This window comes from Drosophila rhopaloa, unplaced genomic scaffold (assembly GCF_018152115.1).
Source record: "Drosophila rhopaloa isolate 14029-0021.01 unplaced genomic scaffold, ASM1815211v1 contig_194, whole genome shotgun sequence".
Lineage (NCBI taxonomy): Eukaryota > Metazoa > Arthropoda > Insecta > Diptera > Drosophilidae > Drosophila > Drosophila rhopaloa.
The window spans coordinates 160,232-187,789 of record NW_025335077.1 but is presented as its reverse complement, the minus strand read 5'-3'; the positions used below and the strand labels follow the sequence as shown (position 1 = coordinate 187,789).

Here is a 27,558-nt window from a genome sequence, read left to right as displayed (position 1 = left end):
TGCAAAGGAAAGAAGGGTGTGTGCAAAGTTTTAATTCGATAGCTTTAAAACTGAGAGACTAGTTTGCGTAGAAACAGACAGACGGACAGACGGACAGACAGACGGACAGACGGACAGACGGACATGGCTATATCAACTCAGGAGGTGATCCTGATCAAGAATATATATACTTTATATGGTCGGAGATGTCTCCTTCACTGCGTTGCACACTTTTGCCAAGGGAACGGGCTTGGAATAATAAGCGGGGAAAGAAGACCCTTTTGAGCTTGACTCTAATCTGGCGGTGTAAAGAGACATAAGAGGTGTAGAATAAGTGGGAGATATTAGACCTCGGTTTGGTATCGCCAATGAAATACCACTACTCTTATTGTTTCCTTACTTACTTGATTAAATGGAACGTGTATCATTTCCTAGCCATTATATCTTATGGTATTGGGTTTTGATGCAAGCTTCTTGATCAAAGTATCAGTGCATTTATGTATTTTTGATTTGAAAATTTGGTATAACTCCAATTACTCAGGTATGATCCAATTCAAGGACATTGCCAGGTAGGGAGTTTGACTCCAGCTCAGTGCGGACAGAAACCACATATAGAGCAAAAGGGCAAATGCTGACTTGATCTCGGTGTTCAGTACACACAGGGACAGCAAAAGCTCGGCCTATCGATCCTTTTGGTTTAAAGGGTTTTTAACAAGAGGTGTCAGAAAAGTTACCATAGGGATAACTGGCTTGTGGCGGCCAAGCGTTCATAGCGACGTCATAGCGATATATAGAAATATATGGAAATATAAAAAAATGTATAGAAATGTATGGAAATCTATAGATATATGGAAATATAAAGAAATGTATGGAATTAAATAGAAATGTATGGAAATAAATAGATATATAGAAATGTATAGATATATAGAAATATATGGAAATATAAAGAAATGTATGGAAATAAATAGAAATCTATAGAAATGTATAGATATATAGAAATATATGGAAATATAAAGAAATGTATGGAAATAAATAGAAATCTATAGAAATGTATAGATATATAGAAATATATGGAAATGAATAGAAATCTATAGAAATGTATAGATATATAGAAATATAAGGAAATGCAAATCAATGGAAATCTATTGAAATCTATAGAAATCTATAGAAATCTATAGAAATCAACAAAAATATAACGAAATGTAACGAAAATATAACGAAATATATAGAAATATAAAGCAAATATAAAGTAAATTTATAGAAATATATTTGAATATATAGAAATATATGGGAATCTAAATGAAATGTATAAATTTCTATAAAAATTTATAGAAATATATGAAAAAATATATAGAAATGTAAAAAATGTATAGAAATGGTATAATATACCAATAAAACTATAAGTTATATCTATATTGTCAGAAATAAATTGATAGAAACCATACGTTCGATGGTTTCTAGTACTGTAAATGACCCATTGATTGTCTTCGTGGTCAAAAACATATATAGGGGGTAGGCCGTGGCTGGCACCCTGAAGTAGTACTATTGCTCAAAATATATGATATCCATATGATTTTGTCAATATATGTTGGAAATAAATTAATTGTATAGATATATGAAAATATATATGAAAATGGTATAATATACCATATATATATGAATTATATCTATATAGCCAAAAATAAATGTATAGAAATCTAAGGAAATCTATACAAATTTATACATATCCATAGAAAAATATAGAAATGAATAAAAAACAAGAAAGGAAAGCTAACTTCGGGCGGAGCCGAAGTTGATATACCCTTGCAGAATACTCTATAATTATATTTTCCAAAATTATTCCTATGATGCATTCTTAATACTCATCAAAAATCCCAACTTCCTAACTTTAAAAACACCAAAGTTATGGCATTTCCAATCGTTCAGTTCAGCTATAGGATATAGTCGACCGATCCTTATGAAATTTGATAGGTCGGATTGATTGGCTAAAAATAAAACCCATAGAAAATCCCAACTTCCTAACTTAACAAACACCAAAGTTATGGCATTTCCGATCGTTCAGTTATATGGCAGCTATAAGATATAGTCGGCCGATTCTCATGAAATTCGGTAGGTCAGATTGATTGGCCAAAAATAAAACCTATAGAAAATCTCAACTTCCTAACTTTACAAACACCAAAGTTATGGCATTTCCGATCGTTCAGTTATATGACAGCTATAGGATATAGTCGTCCGATCCCGGCCGTTCCGACTTATATACTGCGTGCAAAGGAAAGAAGGGTGTGTGCAAAGTTTCAATTCGATATCTTTAAAACTGAGAGACTAGTTCGCGTAGAAACAGACAGACGGACAGACAGACGGACAGACAGACGGACAGACAGACGGACAGACGGACAGACGGACAGACGGACATGGCTATATCAACTCAGGAGGTGATCCTGATCAAGAATATATATACTTTATAGGGTCGGAAATGTCTCCTTCACTGCGTTGCAAACTTTTGACTGAAATTATAATACCCTCTGCAAGGGTATAAATATATAGAAATATATGGAAATATAAGGCAAATATATAGAAATCTATAGATATCTGTAGAAAACTATGGAAATATATATGAAAATAAAGGAATATATGGAAATAATAAGGAAATATGAAGGAAATGTATAGAAATCCTTAGAAATCTATAGAAAAACCATGCGTTGGATGGTTTCTAGTACTGTAGATGACCCATTGAATGTCTTCGTGGTCAAAAACATATATAGGGGGTAGGCCGTGGCTGATACTATTGCTCAAAACTTATGATATCCATATGATTTTGTCAATATATGTTGCAAATAAATTAATTGTATAGATATATGAAAATATATATGAAAATGGTATAATATACCATATATATATATGAATTATATCTATATAGCCACAAATAAATGTATAGAAATCTAAGGAAATCTATACATTTCCATAGAAAAATATATGGAAATATAAGGCAAATATATAGAAATATATAGAAATATATAGAAATCTATAGAAAAACCATGCGTTGGGTGGTTTCTAGTACTGTAAATGACCCATTGAATGGCTTCGTGGTCAAAAACATATATAGGGGGCAGACCGTGGGCTGGCTGCCCTAAGTATAGGTATTGCTCAAAACTTATGATATTCATATGATTTTGTCAATACCTATAATAAATAAATGAATTACTTGGATAAAAATATTTATTAATGGTATTATACCATAATAATAATATATATAAAAATTATATATTGATATTCTTTTATATTAATATAAAGGTCCCATATGTGGGGTGGCAAACACAATTGAAAATACCCGATTTCAAGACAGCGTGGTCAAAAACATATATAAGATGGTCAGTAGTTGTCCGTCTAAGATTGAACAAAATATATGAAATTCGTATACTTTTGTCAATAATATATAAGAACAAGAAGGGAAAGCTAACTTCGGGCGGAGCCGAAGTTGAAATACCCTTGCAGAATATTCTGTAAATTATATTCTCCAAAATTATTCATATGAGGCATTCTTAATACTCATAAGAAATCCCAACTTCCTAACTTTAAAAACACCAAAGTTATGGCATTTCCAATCGTTCAGTTATATGGCAGCTATAGGATATAGTCGGCCGATCCTTATGAAATTTGATAGGTCGGATTGATTGGCCAAATATAAAACCCATAGAAAATCCCAACTTCCTAACTTCACAAACACCAAAGTTATGGCATTTCCGATCAATCAGTTATATAGCAGCTATAGGATATAGTCGGCCGATCCTTATGAAATTTGGTACGTCGGATTGATTGGCCAAATAAAAAACCCATAGAAAGTCCCAACTTCCTAACTTAACAAACAGCAGAGTTATGGCATTTCCGATCAATCAGTTATATGGCAGTTATAGGATATAGTCGGCCGATCCCGGCCGTTCCGACTTATATACTGCGTGCAAAGGAAAGAAGGGTGTGTGCAAAGTTTCAATTCGATATCTTTAAAACTGAGAGACTAGTTCGCGTAGAAACAGACAGACGGACAGACAGACGGACAGACGGACATGGCTATATCAACTCAGGAGGTGATCCTGATCAAGAATATATATACTTTATAGGGTCGGAGATGTCTCCTTCACTGCGTTGCACACTTTTGACCAAAATTATAATACCCTCTGCAAGGGTATAAAAATAAATATTAGATATAATCGTGTAATTTGTATCCTTATCTTTGCCGATATGGGACTTGGCTGAGCGGTTATATTTGATCATAGCTGATAATAGAGTTGAAACGTAGTGCCAAGGTTATATAGCCAATGGGTTATAATAACAACATTTGGTTTCCAGTTATTATCGTTAAGGTAGGGGGCAGTCTGATATAATTAATTTTACTTCGGTTCTGCCCCAAGCTGTTAATATAATATTAATTATATTAATAATAAGGAATATATATAAAATAAATAAAACAATTTTCATATGCGCCTCGGTTTTATATTATATATTACTAGAGAGTTATATGAAAATGATCAATTTTAAATTGATCAACAAAATACAAATGATTTAACTCAATATTTATATTGGTTAAACAAAAATTGTACATGTGTGGATACAATAATTATGTATGTCGAAATAAAATGATATTTTAGAATAAAATATATGTATATATAAAAAATATTAGAAAAATATATTAATAAAATTATGTATAAACAAGAAAGGAAAGCTAACTTCGGGCGGAGCCGAAGTTGATATACCCTTGCAGAATACTCTGTAAATTATATTTTCCAAAATTATTCATATGATGCATTCTTAATACTCATAAAAAATCCCAACTTCGTAACTTTAAAAACACCAAAGTTATGGCATTTCCGATCAATCACTTATATGGCAGCTATAGGATATAGTCGGTCGATCCTTATGAAGTTTGGTAGGTCGGATTGATTGGCCAAAAATAAAACCCATAGAAAATCCCAACTTCCTAACTTTACAAACACCAAAGTTATGGCTTTTCCGATCGTTCAGTTATATGGCAGCTATATGATATAGTGGCCCGATCCGGCTCGTTCCGACTTATATACTACCTGCAATAGAAATACAACTTTTGGGAAAGTTTCAAGCAGATAGCTTTAAAACTGAGGGACTAGTTTGCGTAGAAACGGACGGACAGACGGACAGACGGACGGACAGACGGACATGACTAGATCGACTCTCCTGGTGATGCTGATCAAGAATATATATACTTTATAGGGTCGGAAATGTCTCCTTCACTGCGTTGCAAACTTTTGACTGAAATTATAATACCCTCTGCAAGGGTATAAAAATATATAAATACTTACATTGCTAATTTCTATTCAAACAAGAAAGGAAAGCTAACTTCGGGCGGAGCCGAAGTTGAAATACCCTTGCAGAATATTCTGCAAATTATATTCTCCAAAATTATTCATATGATGCATTCTTAATACTCATAAAAAATCCCAGCTTCCTAACTTTAAAAACACCAAAGTTATGGCATTTCCAATCGTTCAGTTATATAGCAGCTATAGGATATATTCGGCCGATCCTTATGAAATTTGGTACGTCGGATTGATTGGCCAAATATAAAACTTATAGAAGGTCCCAACTTCCTAACTTAACAAACACCAAAGTTATGGCATTTCCGATAAATCAGTTATATGGCAGCTATAAGATATAGTCGGCCGATCCTTATGAAATTTGGTAGGTCAGATTAATTGGCCAAATATAAAACCCATAGAAAATCCTAACTTCCTAACTTCACAAACACCAAGGTTAGGGCATTTCCGATCAATCAGTTATATAGCAGCTATAGGATATAGTCGGCCGATCCTTATGAAATTTGGTACGTCGGATTGATTGGCCAAATATGAAACCCATAGAAGGTCCCAACTTTCTAACTTAACAAACAGCAGAGTTATGGCATTTCCGATCAATCAGTTATATGGCAGCTATAGGATGTAGTCGGCCGATCCCGGCCGTTCCGACTTATATACTGCGTGCAAAGGAAAGAAGGGTGTGTGCAAAGTTTGAATTCGATATCTTTAAAACTGAGAGACTAGTTCGCGTAGAAAAAGACAGACGGACAGACAGACGGACAGACAGACGGACAGACGGACATGGCTATATCAACTCAGGAGGTGATCCTGATCAAGAATATATATACTTTATAGGGTCGGAGAAGTCTCCTTCACTGCGTTGCACACTTTTGACCAAAATTATAATACCCTCTGCAAGGGTATAAAAATATGAATGAAATATGAAGAAAAAACATTATTCTGGTTGATCCTGCCAGTAGTTATATGCTTGTCTCAAAGATTAAGCCATGCATGTCTAAGTACACACGAATTAAAAGTGAAACCGCAAAAGGCTCATTATATCAGTTATGGTTCCTTAGATCGTTAACAGTTACTTGGATAACTGTGGTAATTCTAGAGCTAATACATGCAATTAAAACATGAACCTTATGGGACATGTGCTTTTATAAGGCTAAAACCAAGCGATCGTAAGATCGTTATATTGGTTGAACTCTAGATAACATGCAGATCGTATGGTCTTGTATCGACGACAGATCTTTCAAATGTCTGCCCTATCAACTTTTGATGGTAGTATCTAGGACTACCATGGTTGCAACGCGTAACGGTTAATCAGGGTTCGATTCCGGAGAGGGAGCCTGAGAAACGGCTACCACATCTAAGGAAGGCACTCCCACTCCCAGCTCGGGGAGGTAGTGACGAAAAATAACAATACAGGACTCATATCCGAGGCCCTGTAATTGGAATGAGTACACTTTAAATCCTTTAACAAGGACCAATTGGAGGGCAAGTCTGGTGCCAGCAGCCGCGGTAATTCCAGCTCCAATAGCGTATATTAAAGTTGTTGCGGTTAAAACGTTCGTAGTTGAACTTGTGCTTCATACGGGTAGTACAACTTACAATTGTGGTTAGTACTATACCTTTATGTATGTAAGCGTATTACCGGTGGAGTTCTTATATGTGTTTGAATACTTGTATTCTTTCATATGTTCCTCCTATTTAAAAACCTGCATTAGTGCTCTTAAACGAGTGTTATTGTGGGCCGGTACAATTACTTTGAACAAATTAGAGTGCTTAAAGCAGGCTTCAAATGCCTGAATATTCTGTGCATGGGATAATGAAATAAGACCTCAGTTCTGCTTTCATTGGTTTTCAGATCAAGAGGTAATGATTAATAGGAGCAGTTTGGGGGCATTAGTATTACGACGCGAGAGGTGAAATTCTTGGACCGTCGTAAGACTAAGTTAAGCGAAAACATTTGCCAAAGATGTTTTCATTCAAGAACGAAAGTTAGAGGTTCGAAGGCGATCAGATACCGCCCTAGTTCTAACCATAAACGATGCCAGCTAGCAATTGGGTGTAGCTACTTTTATGGCTCTCTCAGTCGCTTCCCGGGAAACCAAAGCTTTTGGGCTCCGGGGGAAGTATGGTTGCAAAGCTGAAACTTAAAGGAATTGACGGAAGGGCACCACCAGGAGTGGAGCCTGCGGCTTAATTTGACTCAACACGGGAAAACTTACCAGGTCCGAACATAAGTGTGTAAGACAGATTGATAGCTCTTTCTCGAATCTATGGGTGGTGGTGTATGGCCGTTCTTAGTTCGTGGAGTGATTTGTCTGGTTAATTCCGATAACGAACGAGTTGAAGCTTATATAGCCTTCATTCATGGTGGCAGTAAAATGTTTATTGTGTTTGAATGTGTTTATATAAGTGGAGCCGTACCTGTTGGTTTGTCCCATTATAAGGACACTAGCTTCTTAAATGGACAAATTGCGTCTAGCAATAATGAGATTGAGCAATAACAGGTATGTGATGCCCTTAGATGTCCTGGGCTGCACGCGCGCTACAATGAAAGTATAAACGAGTATTTTCTAGACCGAGAGGTCCGGGTAAACCGCTGAACCACTTTCATTGTTGGGATTGTGAACTGAAACTGTTCACATGAACTTGGAATTTCCAGTAAGTGCGAGTCATTAACTCGCATTTATTACGTCCCTGCCCTTTGTACACACCGCCCGTCGCTACTACCGATTGAATTATTTAGTGAGGTCTCCGGACGTGATCACTGTGACGCCTTGTGTGTTACGGTTGTTTCGCAAAAGTTGACCGAACTTGATTATTTAGAGGAAGTAAAAGTCGTAACAAGGTTTCCGTAGGTGAACCTGCGGAAGGATAATTATTGTATAATATTCTTACCGTTAACATATATTTATTATAAATATATCAAATATATATTTTAATAATACAAAATCAAAAATTGCCACAAATAAGAAAAAAAATATATTCGAAAGAAGGCCGAATATAAAATAAAGACCAAATAAATAATATATGTAAAGCATATAATAAGACCAAAATAATATATATAAAAATATATATAACAAGAGAAACCGCTATAGTCGAGTGCCTCGACTATTAGATACCCGTTACTCAGCTAAACAACTTAATATAAATATGACTTCTTGTATGTTTTTCGCCGCTCGAATTAGCTCCCGATTTTTATGTTAAAATTTGTTATGTGAAAACCCTCGCAATTTCCTTTAATAGAAATCTTTATCGAGAATTAACGTTGACTCTGTTGAGCACCTTGGCCAGCTGTTCCAAAGTCATCCGTTAGATGGCGCTATTGTATCCCAAGACATTGGTACCACGGGCCATGAAAGGCGGAAATGTAGGCGCTAGCCAGGCTTAAGCGTTTAATGGGTTTTTGGGCGTTAGAGTGGGCGTGTCAAACTTTTATTAGGCCATTCGATAGGTATTGACGAAACAAATACATATCAACTAAAATTTTCATAATAGCATCAAAACTGTGGCCACATCTTGTAGCTTGTGGGCGTCAGAGGGGGCGTGGCACCATTTTGAAACAAACTTGCGCTGCGTAAGAACTCCTAAAATCTACATGCAAAATGCCAATCTTCTAGCTTTTATAGTTTCCGAGATCTCAGCGTTCATACGGACAGACAGACGGACAGACAGACGGACAGACAGACGGACAGACAGACGGCCAGACGGAGAGACGGACATGGCTAGATCGACTCGGCTAGTGATCCTGAACAAGAATATATATACTTTATAGGGTCGGAAACGCTTCCTTCTACCTGTTACATACTTTTGCACGAATACAATATACCCTTTTACTCTACGAGTAACGGGTATAAAAACTAGCTGTACCCGGCGCGACTTCGTTCGCTTAAAATTAGTTTTGAGTACGGTTGTCAAGACTTTCCCAATTCCACACCACCCCTGAGGTAGAGAAATTGGCTCGTTTTTTTTAATGTGGTATCTCCAATTAGACCTATTCCACTGAAACTTTCTAGGTTTAATAATGTTAATTAATATGATTACTTTAAAACCTCTGTGTAAACAAAATTTTTAGAAGATCCTTCAGGAGCGAGAATAATAAGGCTACTGGCAGAGCTAACTCTAGAGCATGCGACATAAAATTGTCCGTGAGAGAAGCAATCTTCTCTAAGATCTAGTCCAGCCAGCTTCAAACTCTGCCCCTGCGATTTATTTATAGTTATTGCAAAGCAAACTTTTAGAGGGAATTGTAGCCTTTTAAACTGAAACGGCAGACTGGATGGTATTAATGGGATCCTGGGTATAAACACTGTTTCCCCTTCGTGCACCCCGTAAATACTGTTGCTTCGATTACATTCTTATGAAGACCTTTTATCTGCAATCGTGTCCCATTGCATAACTTTGGGGGACTTAAATTTCGCAATAACATTACGGGTGCTCCAATCCTAAGAGACAGATTATGCTGAGGAATTCCTGGAGGATTCAAGGAATTTAAAATTTCAACAGGGTAATGAACAGCATTATCAGCATCAGGAACAGAGTCGACCGATTTATAGGAGACTTCTAAACCATCAAATGAGTTTAGCAATAAATTATTAATAGTGGTTGCTCTTTCATTTTTCGTTGTCAAAATGGCCTGGAAAAAATGGTATGGAAATAAATAGATATATAGAAATGTATAGATATATAGAAATATATGGAAATATATAGAAATGTATGGAAATAAATAGAAATCTATAGAAATGTATAGATATATAGAAATATATATTGAAATGAATAGAAATCTATAGAAATGTATAGATATATAGAAATATAAGGAAATGCAAATCAATGGAAATCTATAGAAATCTATAGAAATCTATAGAAATCTATAGAAATCTATAGAAATCTATAGAAATCTATAGAAATCTATAGAAATCTATAGAAATCTATAGAAATCAACAAAAATATAACGAAATGTATAGAAATATATAGAAATATAAAGCAAATATAAAGCAAATTTATAGAAATATATTTGAATATATAGAAATATATGGGAATCTAAATGAAATGTATAAATTTCTATAAAAATTTATAGAAATATATGAAAAAATATATAGAAATGTAAAAAATGTATAGAAATGGTATAATATACCAATAAAACTATAAGTTATATCTATATTGTCACAAATAAATTGATAGAAACCATACGTTCGATGGTTTCTAGTACTGTAAATGACCCATTAATTGTCTTCGTGGTCAAAAACATATATATGGGGTAGGCCGTGGCTGGCACCCTGAAGTAGTACTATTGCTCAAAACATATGATATCCATATGATTTTGTCAATATATGTTGGAAATAAATTAATTGTATAGATATATGAAAATATATATGAAAATGGTATAATATACCATATATATATGAATTATATCTATATAGCCAAAAATAAATGTATAGAAATCTAAGGAAATCTATACAAATTTATACATATCCATAGAAAAATATAGAAATGAATAAAAAACAAGAAAGGAAAGCTAACTTCGGGCGGAGCCGAAGTTGATATACCCTTGCAGAATATTATGTACATTATATTCTCCAAAATTATTCATATGATGCATTCTTAATACTCATAAAAAATCCCCACTTCCTAACTTTACAAACACCAAAGTTATGGCATTTTCGATCAATCAGTTATATGGCGGCTATAGGATATAGTCGGCCGATCCTTATGACATTTGGTAGGTCGGATTGATTGGCCAAATATAAAACCCATAGAAAATCCCAGCTTCCTAACTCTACAAACACCAAAGTTATGGCATTTCCGATCAATCAGTTATATGGCAGCTATAGGATATAGTCGTCGGATCCTTATGAAATTTGGTAGGTCGGATTAATTGGTCAAATATATAACCCATAGAAAATCCCAACTTCCTAACTTAACAAACACCAAAGTTATGGCATTTCCGATCAATCAGTTATATAGCAGCTATAGGATATAGTCGGCCGATCCTTATGAAATTTGGTACGTCGGATTGATTGGCCAAATATAATACCCATAGAGAGTCCCAACTTCCTAACTTAACAAACAGCAGAGTTATGGCATTTCCGATCAATCAGTTATATGGCAGCTATAGGATATAGTCGGCCGATCCCGGCCGTTCCGACTTATATACTGCGTGCAAAGGAAAGAAGGGTGTGTGCAAAGTTTCAATTCGATATCTTTAAAACTGAGAGACTAGTTCGCGTAGAAACAGACAGACGGACAGACAGACGGACAGACGGACAGACGGACATGGCTATATCAACTCAGGAGGTGATCCTGATCAAGAATATATATACTTTATAGGGTCGGAGATGTCTCCTTCACTGCGTTGCACACTTTTGACCAAAATTATAATACCCTCTGCAAGGGTATAAATATATAGAAATATATGGAAATATAAGGCAAATATATAGAAATCTATAGAAATCTATAGAAAAACCATGTGTTGGGTGGTTTCTAGTACTGTAAATGACCCATTGAATGGCTTCGTGGTCAAAAAACATATATAGGGGGCAGACCGTGGGCTGGCTGCCCTAAGTATAGGTATTGCTCAAAACTTATGATATTCATATGATTTTGTCAATACCTATAATAAATAAGTGAATTACTTGGATAAAAATATTTATTAATGGTATTATACCATAATAATAATATATATAAAAATTATATATTGATATTCTTTTATATTAATATAAAGGTCCCATATGTGGGGTGGCAAACACAATTGAAAATACCCGATTTCAAGACAGCGTGGTCAAAAACATATATAAGATGGTCAGTAGTTGTCCGTCTAAGATTGAACAAAATATATGAAATTCGTATACTTTTGTCAATAATATATAAGAACAAGAAGGCAAAGCTAACTTCGGGCGGAGCCGAAGTTGAAATACCCTTGCAGAATATTCTGTAAATTATATTCTCCAAAATTATTCATATGATGCATTCTTAATACTCATAAGAAATCCCAACTTCCTAACTTCACAAACACCAAAGTTATGGCATTTCCGATCAATCAGTTATATAGCAGCTATAGGATATAGTCGGCCGATCCTTATGAAATTTGGTACGTCGGATTGATTGGCCAAATATAAAACCCATAGAAAGTCCCAACTTCCTAACTTAACAAACAGCAGAGTTATGGCATTTCCGATCAATCAGTTATATGGCAGCTATAGGATATAGTCGGCCGATCCCGGCCGTTCCGACTTATATACTGCGTGCAAAGGAATGAAGGGTGTGTGCAAAGTTTCAATTCGATATCTTTAAAACTGAGAGACTAGTTCGCGTAGAAACAGACAGACGGACAGACAGACGGACAGACAGACGGACAGACAGACGGACAGACGGACATGGCTATATCAACTCAGGAGGTGATCCTGATCAAAAAAATATATTTTTTTTATATTTGTTTTTTTTTTTTTTTTTTTTTTTTTTTTTTTTTTAAAATTTATAAAAATTTTTTTAAATTAAAAAAAAAAATTTTAAAAAATATTTTTTTTTTTTTTTTCTTTTTTTTTTTTTTTTGGGGTTTTGGTTAGGGTTTTTTTTTGATTATAGCTGATAATAGAGTTGAAACGTAGTGCCAAGGTTATATAGCCAATGGGTTATAATAACAACATTTGGTTTCCAGTTATTATCGTTAAGGTAGGGAGGCAGTCTGATATAATTAATTTTACTTCGGTTCTGCCTCAAGCTGTTAATATAATATTAATTATATTAATAATAAGGAATATATATAAAAGAAATATAACAATTTTCATATGCGCCTCGGTTTTATATTATATATTACTAGAGAGTTATATGAAAATGATCAATTTTAAATTGATCAACAAAATACAAATGATTTAACTCAATATTTATATTGGTTAAACAAAAATTGTACATGTGTGGATACAATAATTATGTATGTCGAAATAAAATGATATTTTAGAATGAAATATATGTATATATAAAAAATTATAGAAAAATATATTAATAAAATTGTGTATAAAAAAAGTTTACTTTTTTTATCATGATAAAATAAAATCTTGTTATACTAGTAGCAAAACAAGTAAAACTTTATTGTATACGATTATGTGAGCTAAATAACATGGCCGTAATTCGAATCCAATATAGATTATATTTCTCAAAAGTGAATTTAATAATATTAAAGAGAGAGAGAAAACAAATGGAAAAAATCTATAAATACTTATATTGCTAATTTCTATTCAAAAAATATGAATGAAATATGAAGAAAAAACATTATTCTGGTTGATCCTGCCAGTAGTTATATGCTTGTCTCAAAGATTAAGCCATGCATGTCTAAGTACACACGAATTAAAAGTGAAACCGCAAAAGGCTCATTATATCAGTTATGGTTCCTTAGATCGTTAACAGTTACTTGGATAACTGTGGTAATTCTAGAGCTAATACATGCAATTAAAACATGAACCTTATGGGACATGTGCTTTTATTAGGCTAAAACCAAGCGATCGTAAGATCGTTATATTGGTTGAACTCTAGATAACATGCAGATCGTATGGTCTTGTACCGACGACAGATCTTTCAAATGTCTGCCCTATCAACTTTTGATGGTAGTATCTAGGACTACCATGGTTGCAACGGGTAACGGGGAATCAGGGTTCGATTCCGGAGAGGGAGCCTGAGAAACGGCTACCACATCTAAGGAAGGCAGCAGGCGCGTAAATTACCCACTCCCAGCTCGGGGAGGTAGTGACGAAAAATAACAATACAGGACTCATATCCGAGGCCCTGTAATTGGAATGAGTACACTTTAAATCCTTTAACAAGGACCAATTGGAGGGCAAGTCTGGTGCCAGCAGCCGCGGTAATTCCAGCTCCAATAGCGTATATTAAAGTTGTTGCGGTTAAAACGTTCGTAGTTGAACTTGTGCTTCATACGGGTAGTACAACTTACAATTGTGGTTAGTACTATACCTTTATGTATGTAAGCGTATTACCGGTGGAGTTCTTATATGTGTTTGAATACTTGTATTCTTTCATATGTTCCTCCTATTTAAAAACCTGCATTAGTGCTCTTAAACGAGTGTTATTGTGGGCCGGTACAATTACTTTGAACAAATTAGAGTGCTTAAAGCAGGCTTCAAATGCCTGAATATTCTGTGCATGGGATAATGAAATAAGACCTCTGTTCTGCTTTCATTGGTTTTCAGATCAAGAGGTAATGATTAATAGAAGCAGTTTGGGGGCATTAGTATTACGACGCGAGAGGTGAAATTCTTGGACCGTCGTAAGACTAACTTAAGCGAAAGCATTTGCCAAAGATGTTTTCATTAATCAAGAACGAAAGTTAGAGGTTCGAAGGCGATCAGATACCGCCCTAGTTCTAACCATAAACGATGCCAGCTAGCAATTGGGTGTAGCTACTTTTATGGCTCTCTCAGTCGCTTCCCGGGAAACCAAAGCTTTTGGGCTCCGGGGGAAGTATGGTTGCAAAGCTGAAACTTAAAGGAATTGACGGAAGGGCACCACCAGGAGTGGAGCCTGCGGCTTAATTTGACTCAACACGGGAAAACTTACCAGGTCCGAACATAAGTGTGTAAGACAGATTGATAGCTCTTTCTCGAATCTATGGGTGGTGGTGCATGGCCGTTCTTAGTTCGTGGAGTGATTTGTCTGGTTAATTCCGATAACGAACGAGACTCAAATATATTAAATAGATATCTTCAGGATTATGGTGTTGAAGCTTATATAGCCTTCATTCATGGTGGCAGTAAAATGTTTATTGTGTTTGAATGTGTTTATATAAGTGGAGCCGTACCTGTTGGTTTGTCCCATTATAAGGACACTAGCTTCTTAAATGGACAAATTGCGTCTAGCAATAATGAGATTGAGCAATAACAGGTCTGTGATGCCCTTAGATGTCCTGGGCTGCACGCGCGCTACAATGAAAGTATCAACGTGTATTTCCTAGACCGAGAGGTCCGGGTAAACCGCTGAACCACTTTCATGCTTGGGATTGTGAACTGAAACTGTTCACATGAACTTGGAATTCCCAGTAAGTGCGAGTCATTAACTCGCATTGATTACGTCCCTGCCCTTTGTACACACCGCCCGTCGCTACTACCGATTGAATTATTTAGTGAGGTCTCCGGACGTGATCACTGTGACGCCTTGTGTGTTACGGTTGTTTCGCAAAAGTTGACCGAACTTGATTATTTAGAGGAAGTAAAAGTCGTAACAAGGTTTCCGTAGGTGAACCTGCGGAAGGATAATTATTGTATAATATTTTTACCGTTAACATATATTTATTATAAATATATCAAATATATATTTTAATAATACAAAATCAAAAATTGCCACAAATAAGAAAAAAAAATATATTCGAAAGAAGGCCGAATATAAAATAAAGACCAAATAAATAATATATGTAAAGCATATAATAAGACCAAAATAATATATATAAAAATATATATAACAAGAGAAACCGCTATAGTCGAGTGCCTCGACTATTAGATACCCGTTACTCAGCTAAACAACTTAATATAAATATGACTTCTTGTATGTTTTTCGCCGCTCGAATTAGCTCCCGATTTTTATGTTAAAATTTGTTATGTGAAAACCCTCGCAATTTCCTTTAATAGAAATCTTTATCGAGAATTAACGTTGACTCTGTTGAGCACCTTGGCCAGCTGTTCCAAAGTCATCCGTTAGATGGCGCTATTGTATCCCAAGACATTGGTACCACGGGCCATGAAAGGCGGAAATGTAGGCGCTAGCCAGGCTTAAGCGTTTAATGGGTTTTTGGGCGTTAGAGTGGGCGTGTCAAACTTTTATTAGGCCATTCGATAGGTATTGACGAAACAAATACATATCAACTAAAATTTTCATAATAGCATCAAAACTGTGGCCACATCTTGTAGCTTGTGGGCGTCAGAGGGGGCGTGGCACCATTTTGAAACAAACTTGCGCTGCGTAAGAACTCCTAAAATCTACATGCAAAATGCCAATCTTCTAGCTTTTATAGTTTCCGAGATCTCAGCGTTCATACGGACAGACAGACGGACAGACAGACAGACGGCCAGACGGAGAGACGGACATGGCTAGATCGACTCGGCTAGTGATCCTGAACAAGAATATATATACTTTATAGGGTCGGAAACGCTTCCTTCTACCTGTTACATACTTTTGCACGAATACAATATACCCTTTTACTCTACGAGTAACGGGTATAAAAACTAGCTGTACCCGACGCGACTTCGTTCGCTTAAAATTAGTTTTGAGTACGGTTGTCAAGACTTTCCCAATTCCACACCACCCCTGAGGTAGAGAAATTGGCTCGTTTTTTTTAATGTGGTATCTCCAATTAGACCTATTCCACTGAAACTTTCTAGGTTTAATAATGTTAATTAATATGATTACTTTAAAACCTCTGTGTAAACAAAATTTTTAGAAGATCCTTCAGGAGCGAGAATAATAAGGCTACTGGCAGAGCTAACTCTAGAGCATGCGACATAAAATTGTCCGTGAGAGAAGCAATCTTCTCTAAGATCTAGTCCAGCCAGCTTCAAACTCTGCCCCTGCGATTTATTTATAGTTATTGCAAAGCAAACTTTTAGAGGGAATTGTAGCCTTTTAAACTGAAACGGCAGACTGGATGGTATTAATGGGATCCTGGGTATAAACACTGTTTCCCCCTTCGTGCACCCCGTAAATACTGTTGCTTCGATTACATTCTTATGAAGACCTTTTATCTGCAATCGTGTCCCATTGCATAACTTTGGGGGACTTAAATTTCGCAATAACATTACGGGTGCTCCAATCCTAAGAGACAGATTATGCTGAGGAATTCCTGGAGGATTCAAGGAATTTAAAATTTCAACAGGGTAATGAACAGCATTATCAGCATCAGGAACAGAGTCGACCGATTTATAGGAGACTTCTAAACCATCAAATGAGTTTAGCAATAAATTATTAATAGTGGTTGCTCTTTCATTTTTCGTTGTCAAAATGGCGCGCTCAGATAGCCAATCTAAGCTTTTACATGATATGTTGGAAATGTCAGGAAATATTTTGGATGTAAGGTCTTGAACGTTTTTGACTACATTTCCTAAGCGTGATGTTATAACTATTTTTCCATCAACTGTTGGATGGACGCCATTCCCAATTTTTAAAAGAGTTTCGGCAAAAATTCCTGCAGAACTGTCTCCTTTTAAGAGCACTCGCATATTTTTCGTGACCGCTAGTTTTTTTATCTGTGGCCATAAAAATAAAGATTTTAAACAGGCCTTTATTTCGTCAGCTCTTGTACCTCTTGGCACAACAGGAAGGGTTTGGCGATAGTCTCCAGCTAGCAGGACTGTAATACCACCCATCAACATAGTATTCTCATTAATATCTTGCAGGGTTCTATTTATGGCTTCAAGCCCACCTTTATGTGACATTGTGCACTCATCCCAAACAATTAACTTACAATCTTTAAACACCGCAGCCATATTACAAGAACAAACAACAGCCGGAGAGTGCAGACGTGTTTTGCGCGAGCTCCGGAAAAAAACCGCTCAAAAGTGAAAAACAATAACTAAAAATTCTAGAGTGGTGTAATAAAGGCAATCTTATTGCTAAAAACAGTAAATAATAATTAGTGCTATGAAAAAAACTAGTGCAAAGTTAGTATAAAAACTAAGAAGTGCCACGAGTGATAGCTCAATGAGCGGCGATTCAAAAAATGAGCGTAGAAGCTCCGTAGGCCAGAGAAACAGTTATATTTCTTATTTCTCAACCCGTGATACAGAAGTAGAAACAACTTCTTCAAAGAGCAACTCAGCCCTACTGACCATTGACAGTGCGAGAGCACGGTCTTGTTCTCCCGCCCTACTCACACCAACTCCCACTTCATGGAGCTTGCAGTGTAGTACCCCACCTCCAGCTTCGACTAACAGCTCACCAGCCACGAGCACTGCGACCTCGTTAATTTCTGCAACCGCAGCCACTGCAACAACAACATCAACGGTCGCCGTTAACAAAAACGCGATTTCGAATGCGTTTGCAACTTCTGCAGCGCCGAATAAAACTACAAAGCCAAGTGTAAGTACGAGTGCCAATATCGGCAATATCAAACAACAACAAGTGGGTCCGGCTATACAGACTGGCATGGACCGTTACATCCAAATCAAACGGAAGCTAAGCCCGCAAAATAAAATGGTTGGAAATAAACCAAAACAAAATTGCCCTAATAAAGGCAGCGAACAACCAGGGGCATCTAGTAACAACAGATTCGCCCTATTGTCGGAAATTGATAATAATCAATCCGAATCTGGACAGGCTGTTCAAAAGAAACCAAAGCCCCCTTCAATTTACATAAGGGAACAGAATTCAAATACCCTAGTAAAGAAAATTGTTGCGCTGGTCGGGAATGACAACTTTTATGTTACTCCCCTTGTTAAAGGGAATATTCATGAAACAAAGCTTCAAGCTAAAACTGAAGATCAATTCAGAGCTGTAACAAATTACCTAGACGAGGCTAGGAAACCCTACTACACGTACCAGCTCAAGAGTAGCAAGGGCTTGCAAGTAGTGCTAAAGGGCATAGAGCCCGACGTATCCACCAATGAGGTAAAAGAGGCACTGAAAGAAAAAGGATTCTTCTCCAAAAATATTATTAATATTATCAACAAAAATAAAAAGCCGCAACCACTCTTTAAGGTCGAACTGGAGCCTGAAAGCAGAGCCTTGAAGAAAAATGAAGTGCACCCGATCTATAAACTGCAATACCTGTTGCACAGAAGGATTACTGTTGAAGAACCGCATAAGCGGAATGGCCCGCTGCAATGCACAAACTGCCAAGAGTATGGACACACCAGAAACAACTGCGGGCTTCGTTCAGTCTGCGTAGCTTGTGGTGGCTTCCACAAATCCGAACCTTGCCCTGCAAGCAAAGGAGACCCAAAGACAAAGAAATGCGCTAACTGTGGAGATAACCATACCGCAAACTACAGAGGCTGCCCGGTTTATAAAGAACTGAAGAGTCAGTTTCAACAAGCAAAACAAGCACGCTCCCAGAATGCACGAAATGCGTACGTGCAATCCCAAACCACACCTAATGTTTTCTTTGCGAAAGCAGCCAGATCTTCATTCCCACAAGCTCAATGCTCTGAGCAAAATATAATAACACCTCAGCAAGCAATAGGACAAATACCAAACAGCATGGAAACCATGATGCTGACTTTACAACAGGGTATGATGGAATTTATGTCCTTCATGAAAACAACAATGACAAACCTTATGCAAAATCAAAACATTTTAATAAATTTGCTCACATCCCAACAATCTAAATAATCGATGTCTTGTCTTCGAATATCCATGTGGAATGCCAATGGCGTTTCACGGCACAAACTTGAAATAACTCAATTCCTCAATGAAAACCAAATAGATGTAATGCTGCTGGCAGAAACGCATCTCACAAGTAAATACAACTTCCAAATAAGAGGTTATACTTCATACTGCACAGATCATCCGGACGGTAAGGCTCACGGAGGAACTGGAATCCTAATCAGGGAACGCATTAAGCACCACTTTCACCAGAGGTTTGCAACAAATTATTTGCAGGCTACATCTATAAAACTACAAGCAGGCAACGGCAGTATCACTATAGCCGCTGTCTATTGCCCACCGCGTTTTACAATAACTGAAGAGCAATTCTTGGACTTCTACAATTCACTCGGAGATCGCTTTATAGCAGGAGGAGACTACAACGCCAAGCACACGCACTGGGGATCAAGACTAGTGACGCCCAAAGGAAGACAACTGTATAAAGCAATCATAAATTTGAGCAACAAACTCGACTATGTCTCCCCTGGCAGCCCCACATATTGGCCAGCTGACCCCGGAAAACTCCCGGACTTAATTGACTTCGCTGTGACCAAGAACATCCCAAGAAATTTAGTCAGCGCCAAATCGCTATCGGACTTATCATCGGACCACTCGCCTGTTTTAATAACTCTCCTTCAAAGCCCGAAAGTAATCGAGCACCCCTTCAGGCTGACCTCGACTAGAACTAACTGGCTAAAGTACAAAAAGTACGTAAGTTCCCACATTGAACTAACACCACAGTTAAACATAGAAAAAGACATCGACTTCTGTGCTGATGCCCTGGAGTCAGTACTCGTGGCAGCAGCCAAAATCTCAACACCAGAAGAGACAATCGTGCGTAGCAACCAATACAAAACTAATCTGCAAATCGAACAACTGGTTCGGGAAAAACGATGTCTACGACGCGTTTGGCAATCCTGCAGATCGCCCCATTCGAAGCAACTCTATAATGATGCCACCCGCAGACTCACCAAAACATTCAAGCAAGAAGAGGAGCTTGCGCAGCGCCGGTACATCGAGAAACTGTCGCCGACCAGTACAAAGCATCCTTTGTGGAGAGCTCACCCAAATTTAAGCTCCCCAATAGAATCAGTCACTCCGATTAGAAACTCCTCGGGTACTTGGGCCCGCAGTGACGAAGACAGAGCCGAAACATTTGCTTTACACCTACGAAATGTATTTCAGCCGAACGCCGCCACAAACTCTCTTCAACTACCGCCGTTTAGCTCTGAAATTGCAATTAACCCGATTTTGTTTCAAACACCTGAAATTGCTAACGTCATTAGGAAGCAAATAAAACCGAAAAAGGCTCCAGGGGCCGACCTAATAACCCCAAAAATGATAATTGAACTTCCAAACTGCGCAGTGGATGTTATATGCAAGCTATTTAACGGGATCGCAAAACTTGGCTACTACCCCAAAAAATGGAAAAAGTCCGTGGTTATAATGATACCGAAGCCTGGCAAAGACCATACAATTCCCTCATCGGCCAATAAGCTTACTATCGTGCCTGTCCAAATTACTGGAAAAATGCCTGCTCACGCGCATTACACCATATTTAAGAGAACAAAACTTAATCCCGGCGCATCAATTCGGGTTTCGTGAAGGCCACGGAACCATCAAACAAGTCAACCGGATAACTTCAGAAATTCGTACAGCCTTCGATCATCGGGAATATTGTAGTGCGATATTCCTCGACGTCTCTCAGGCATTCGACCGAGTGTGGCTTGAAGGCCTTATGCATAAAATCATAACATTACTGCCAGAAAACACTCATAAGTTACTTAAGTCTTACCTCTACCACAGAGTCTTTGAGGTTAGATGCAATACAACGACATCCAACGAGTATAACATTGAAGCCGGAGTCCCACAAGGTAGCGCCCTGGGCCCTACCCTGTTTATCCTATACACAGCAGACATCCCTACGAACGAGAGGCTGACTACGTCCACATTTGCTGACGACACCGCAATCCTGAGCCGCTCGAGATGCCCAACTAGAGCAACAGCTCAACTGGCTGATCATTTGGTGGTAGTTGAAAAGTGGCTATCAGACTGGCGAATCAAAATTAATGAACAAAAGTGTAAACATATAACGTTTACCCTTAACAGACAATCGTGCCCGCCGCTAACTTTGAATGATACGCAGATTCCCCAAGCCAGCGATGTAACATATCTCGGCGTCCACCTCGACAGACGCCTAACCTGGCGGAGGCACATTGAATGCAAGAAAGTACATCTCAGACTTAAAGCTAGCAGCCTACACTGGATTATAAATTCTCGATCACCCCTGTGTCTGGACTTTAAAGTTCTTCTCTACAACTCCACCCTCAAGCCCATTTGGACCTACGGCTCCCAGCTCTGGGGGAACGCGAGCAACAGCAACGTTGACATCATACAGCGCTCACAATCAAAAATCCTGCGAACAATCACTGGGGCACCATGGTATGTTCGGAATGAAAACATCCACAGGGATCTGGGCATACCACCGGTCAAAGATGAAATAGCAAAGCAGAAAGCGGCCTACCATAACAAGCTTACACTGCACCCAAATAATCTCGCCAGGAACCTAAGACGGGTTTCGAACAGAACTCGTCTGCATCGTAACGATCTACCAGCCCAGCAATAAATATTAGGGCCCGTTAGTCTAAATTCAGTCTACATGACTGTAAGTTAAGTTATATTCTTAAGATTTGATATACTTATTGTTAGTCTCATATAGAGAAGATTCAATAAATAAAGCATATATTTACAAAAAATCCAAAGGAAGTTTAAATGTAGAATGAGCAGTTCGACCTCCATTGAGCAGGGTAGCAGCTATACCGGAAGATACTACAGCTAGGGCCATTTTTTTTGAACTTCGAACTTTTGCCAACAATAAGTTTGTCAAGAAGGTTTTACCTGTCCCTCCAAAAAAAATATTTCACCCATCTCAGCCCCAACGCTTTGTAAAATTGTATTGTATACGACTTTTTGCTCGTTCGCTTAATATTAGTTTAGAGTTAGGAAATTGGGTTGTCAGGACTTTCTTATTTCTTATTTGGGCGTTTTTTGAAAACCTTTGTGTAAACAACCTTTGTAGAAGATCCTTCAAGAGAGAGAATCAGAAGGATACTGGCAGAGCTACATATAAATGAAAGTGATCCAAGTAAAAGTCGTGAGCTAGTATACTTTTTATCAGTTACAATGTTATCAATGCAATTTTAATTTGCGCACAAATATGTATACTTGTTTGTAAATTGGAATTTGTTGTTTTCAAATTTCTTGTTTTGAATGAAACGAAAACCTTTGTACACACAGTAAAAGATTGGCATCCAATACAAAAACAGCAAAGTAACGTATTATTTTCAGATTCCACATTTGATCGATAAACGGGTATAATAAATCATTTTATTTGTATTTAAGCACATTATCTACTTTCGAATAGAAACAGACACACATTGTATGTATGTACATGTATTGTACATATAAGCAAATCAAAACATATCCAAATATACATATGTACATACGTATTTGGTCAAAAGTTCGAGTCTTAAGATTAATATTTAACTTGGAAACATTTTGGCTTTGCTTACAGAATTTGTAGTAATTTTCTATTTTCTTCCATGGTGGAAATTAAATAAGGCTCTTACTTCTGCTACAAAATGAAAAATAAAACCTAAGCATTTAATCTACAGGACTGACTATTGATCGAAAATCCTATTGATCGGAGCAGCAGTTTAAGTTTTTAAAATCCAAAACAAATTTAACTTAAATTGCCTCTTTCCCCTCCCCTTTCCCTGCAGCACTATCCCTCCCCCTCATAAGTTTTCTTGGCTGTTGCTCTCTCGGCCGTCGCTCTCTTGGCATCCGCTCTCTGGGTTTCGCTCTCTCGACAGCCTCACGCAAAATGCAACGCAATAACTTAGAAAATCTAAATAAATTCGTTAAAAATACTTTAAAAAATGTTAAAAACTTGAAAAATTAAACTTAAGCATTTGGGCCATAGAATAACTATTGAGCGAAAAATCATCTTGATCGGAGCAGCGGTTTAGATTTTTTAAGTCGAAAAGTTAATTTTAAGTGTAGCCCCCAAATTATGGGGGATATCGAAATTTCTTTTAGATTTCTAATTAGGCCTTTTCAAAACCTAAAATTTGGAAAAAACCAAATATCGAAATTCCAACCACTTTAAAAATTATTAAAAAATTTAAATTTTTTTTTTTTTTATTTTAGGGTTTTTTGGTTTTTTTGGGTTTTGGGGGGGTTTTTTTTTTTTTTGTGGGGGCCCCGGCCAAATTTTTAATAAAAAAAAATTTGGTTTTTTTTTTTTTTTGGTTTTTGGGTTTTTCTTTTTTTAAAAAATGGGTGTTTTTTTTTTTTTTTTTGGGAAAAAAAAAAAAAATATTAAGGCTAAAAATTCCATATATAAAAAAAAAAAAAACCACTATATAATATAAAATAAATTTTTTTATTATAATATATAAATAAATTATTGTGTGTATATGGACCATAATATACACGCGTTGCGCATATGTATTGTTCATCTCAGTTATGGGCATACATTGGTTAATGCAACAACCTAAAATATATAATGTTGTACCTGGTATACAGGTTAATGTTTTATATAAATTGCAATATATATTAAAATAATTAGTAATTATATTTATATCGATCATAAAATTGGTATATATTGTTTATATAAAACTAAGACATTTCGCAGCATTCTTTTTAGGTATAAAAAAAACATTTATTGAAGGAATTGATATATGCCAGTAAAATGGTGTATTTTTAATTTCTTTCAATAAAAACATACTTGACAAATTGAAAAAACAAATATATAAAACTCTAAGCGGTGGATCACTCGGCTCATGGGTCGATGAAGAACGCAGCAAACTGTGCGTCATCGTGTGAACTGCAGGACACATGAACATCGACATTTTGAACGCATATCGCAGTCCATGCTGTTATGTACTTTAATTAATTTTATAGTGCTGCTTGGACTACATATGGTTGAGGGTTGTAAGACTATGCTAATTAAGTTGTTTATAAATTTAAAATAAAATTTATAAGCATATGGTATATTATTGGATAAATATTAATTTATTCATAATATTAACAAAAATCTATGAAAAACATTAACTCACATTGTTGTAAATAATTTGAATGTGATAAACGAAGAAAAATATTTTCGTTTTCAATCAAATGATACTGAGAAATGTCTAGCATAAAAAATTATGAAATATTTTTCATCTAGAATTGTCTCTTATTAATGATTCGAAAATCGAAAGCTGTTGGAAATGTTATTGCTCTTCGTTGGTTCGTTACAAAACAAATAATCATCAAATATCTATATATATAAAACATATCTATGTATTTATATATATTTATATATATTGCCAATTTAAAGACGAATTTATAAAATGTTTTCTCATTATATACAAAGAATTAATTTGATAAAAAGTTATATACAACCTCAACTCATATGGGACTACCCCCTGAATTTAAGCATATTAATTAGGGGAGGAAAAGAAACTAACAAGGATTTTCTTAGTAGCGGCGAGCGAAAAGAAATCAGTTCAGCACTAAGTCACTTTGTCTATATGGCAAATGTGAGATGCAGTGTATGGAGCGTCAATATTCTAGTATGAGAAATTAACGATTTAAGTCCTTCTTAAATGAGGCCATTTACCCATAGAGGGTGCCAGGCCCGTATAACGTTAATGATTACTAGATGATGTTTCCAAAGAGTCGTGTTGCTTGATAGTGCAGCACTAAGTGGGTGGTAAACTCCATCTAAAACTAAATATAACCATGAGACCGATAGTAAACAAGTACCGTGAGGGAAAGTTGAAAAGAACTCTGAATAGAGAGTTAAACAGTACGTGAAACTGCTTAGAGGTTAAGCCCGATGAACCTGAATATCCATTATGGAAAATTCATCATTAAAATTTTAATATTTAAACAATATTATGATAATAGTGTGCATTTTTTCCATATAAGGACATTGTAATCTATTAACATACAAAATTTATCATAAAATATGGCTTATAGTTTATTCCAATTAAAATGCTTGCGTTTTAACACAGATTAAATGTCATTAATTTGATAAAGTGTTGATAGATTTATATGAATACAGTGCGTTAATTTTTCGGAATTATATAATGGCATAATTATCATTGATTTTTGTGTTTATTATAAGCATTTGTATGATTAACAATGCGAAAGATTCAGGATACCTTCGGGACCCGTCTTGAAACACGGACCAAGGAGTCTAACATATGTGCAAGTTATTGGGATATAAACCTAATAGCGTAATTAACTTGACTATTAATGGGATTAGTTTTTTAACTATTTATAGCTAATTAACACAATCCCGGGGCGTTCTATATAGTTATGTATAATGATATTTATATTATTTATGCCTCTAACTGGAACGTACCTTGAGCAGATATGCTGTGACCCGAAAGATGGTGAACTATACTTGATCAGGTTGAAGTCAGGGGAAACCCTGATGGAAGACCGAAACAGTTCTGACGTGCAAATCGATTGTCAGAATTGAGTATAGGGGCGAAAGACCAATCGAACCATCTAGTAGCTGGTTCCTTCCGAAGTTTCCCTCAGGATAGCTGGTGCATTTTAATGTTATATAAAATAATCTTATCTGGTAAAGCGAATGATTAGAGGCCTTAGGGTCGAAACGATCTTAACCTATTCTCAAACTTTAAATGGGTAAGAACCTTAACTTTCTTGATATGAAGTTTAAGGTTATGATATAATGTGCCCAGTGGGCCACTTTTGGTAAGCAGAACTGGCGCTGTGGGATGAACCAAACGTAATGTTACGGTGCCCAAATTAACAACTCATGCAGATACCATGAAAGGCGTTGGTTGCTTAAAACAGCAGGACGGTGATCATGGAAGTCGAAATCCGCTAAGGAGTGTGTAACAACTCACCTGCCGAAGCAACTAGCCCTTAAAATGGATGGCGCTTAAGTTGTATACCTATACATTACCGCTAAAGTAGATGATTTATGTTACTTGTAATATAAATTTTGAAACTTTAGTGAGTAGGAAGGTACAATGGTATGCGTAGAAGTGTTTGGCGTAAGCCTGCATGGAGCTGCCATTGGTACAGATCTTGGTGGTAGTAGCAAATAATCGAATGAGACCTTGGAGGACTGAAGTGGAGAAGGGTTTCGTGTGAACAGTGGTTGATCACGAGTTAGTCGGTCCTAAGTTCAAGGCGAAAGCCGAAAATTTTCAAGTAAAACCAAAAAGCGAATATATATATATACAAATAATGCCAATAATAATATACTTGAATAATTTTGAACGAAAGGGAATACGGTTCCAATTCCGTAACCTGTTGAGTATCCGTTTGTTATTAAATATGGGCCTCGTGCTCATCCTGGCAACAGGAACGACCATAAAGAAGCCGTCGAGAGACGTCTGTTTTATAGCCGTACTACCATGGAAGTCTTTCGCAGAGAGATATGGTAGATGGGCTAGAAGAGCATGACATATACTGTTGTGTCGATATTTTCTCCTCGGACCTTGAAAATTTATGGTGGGGACACGCAAACTTCTCAACAGGCCGTACCAATATCCGCAGCTGGTCTCCAAGGTGAAGAGTCTCTAGTCGATAGAATAATGTAGGTAAGGGAAGTCGGCAAATTAGATCCGTAACTTCGGGATAAGGATTGGCTCTGAAGATTGAGATAGTCGGGCTTGATTGGGAAACAATAACATGGTTTATGTGCTCGTTCTGGGTAAATAGAGTTTCTATCATTTATGGTGGTAACTTGTTCCCCGGATAGTTTAGTTTCGTAGCCAATTGTGGAACTTTCTTGCTAAAATTTTTAAGAATACTAATTGGGTCAAACCAATTAGTTCTTATTAATTATAAC

The 27,558-nt window shown here is 36.5% G+C and overlaps 1 long non-coding RNA gene and 2 other non-coding genes across 3 annotated transcripts; all 3 read left to right on the top strand.

Annotated features, from left to right (window-relative positions):
* Positions 1 to 561: 561 nt before the first annotated feature.
* LOC123037671 lies at positions 562 to 19,840 on the top strand. Its single transcript, XR_006417598.1, has 3 exons — positions 562 to 744; positions 2,259 to 2,261; positions 19,830 to 19,840. It is a non-coding gene; the product is annotated as an uncharacterized LOC123037671 (long non-coding RNA).
* Positions 13,586 to 15,580, top strand: LOC123037673. Its single transcript, XR_006417600.1, has one exon. It is a non-coding gene; the product is annotated as a small subunit ribosomal RNA (ribosomal RNA).
* Positions 19,841 to 24,493: 4,653 nt separating the features above from the next.
* LOC123037672 lies at positions 24,494 to 24,672 on the top strand. The gene has a single exon (XR_006417599.1). It is a non-coding gene; the product is annotated as a 5.8S ribosomal RNA (ribosomal RNA).
* Positions 24,673 to 27,558: the final 2,886 nt, after the last annotated feature.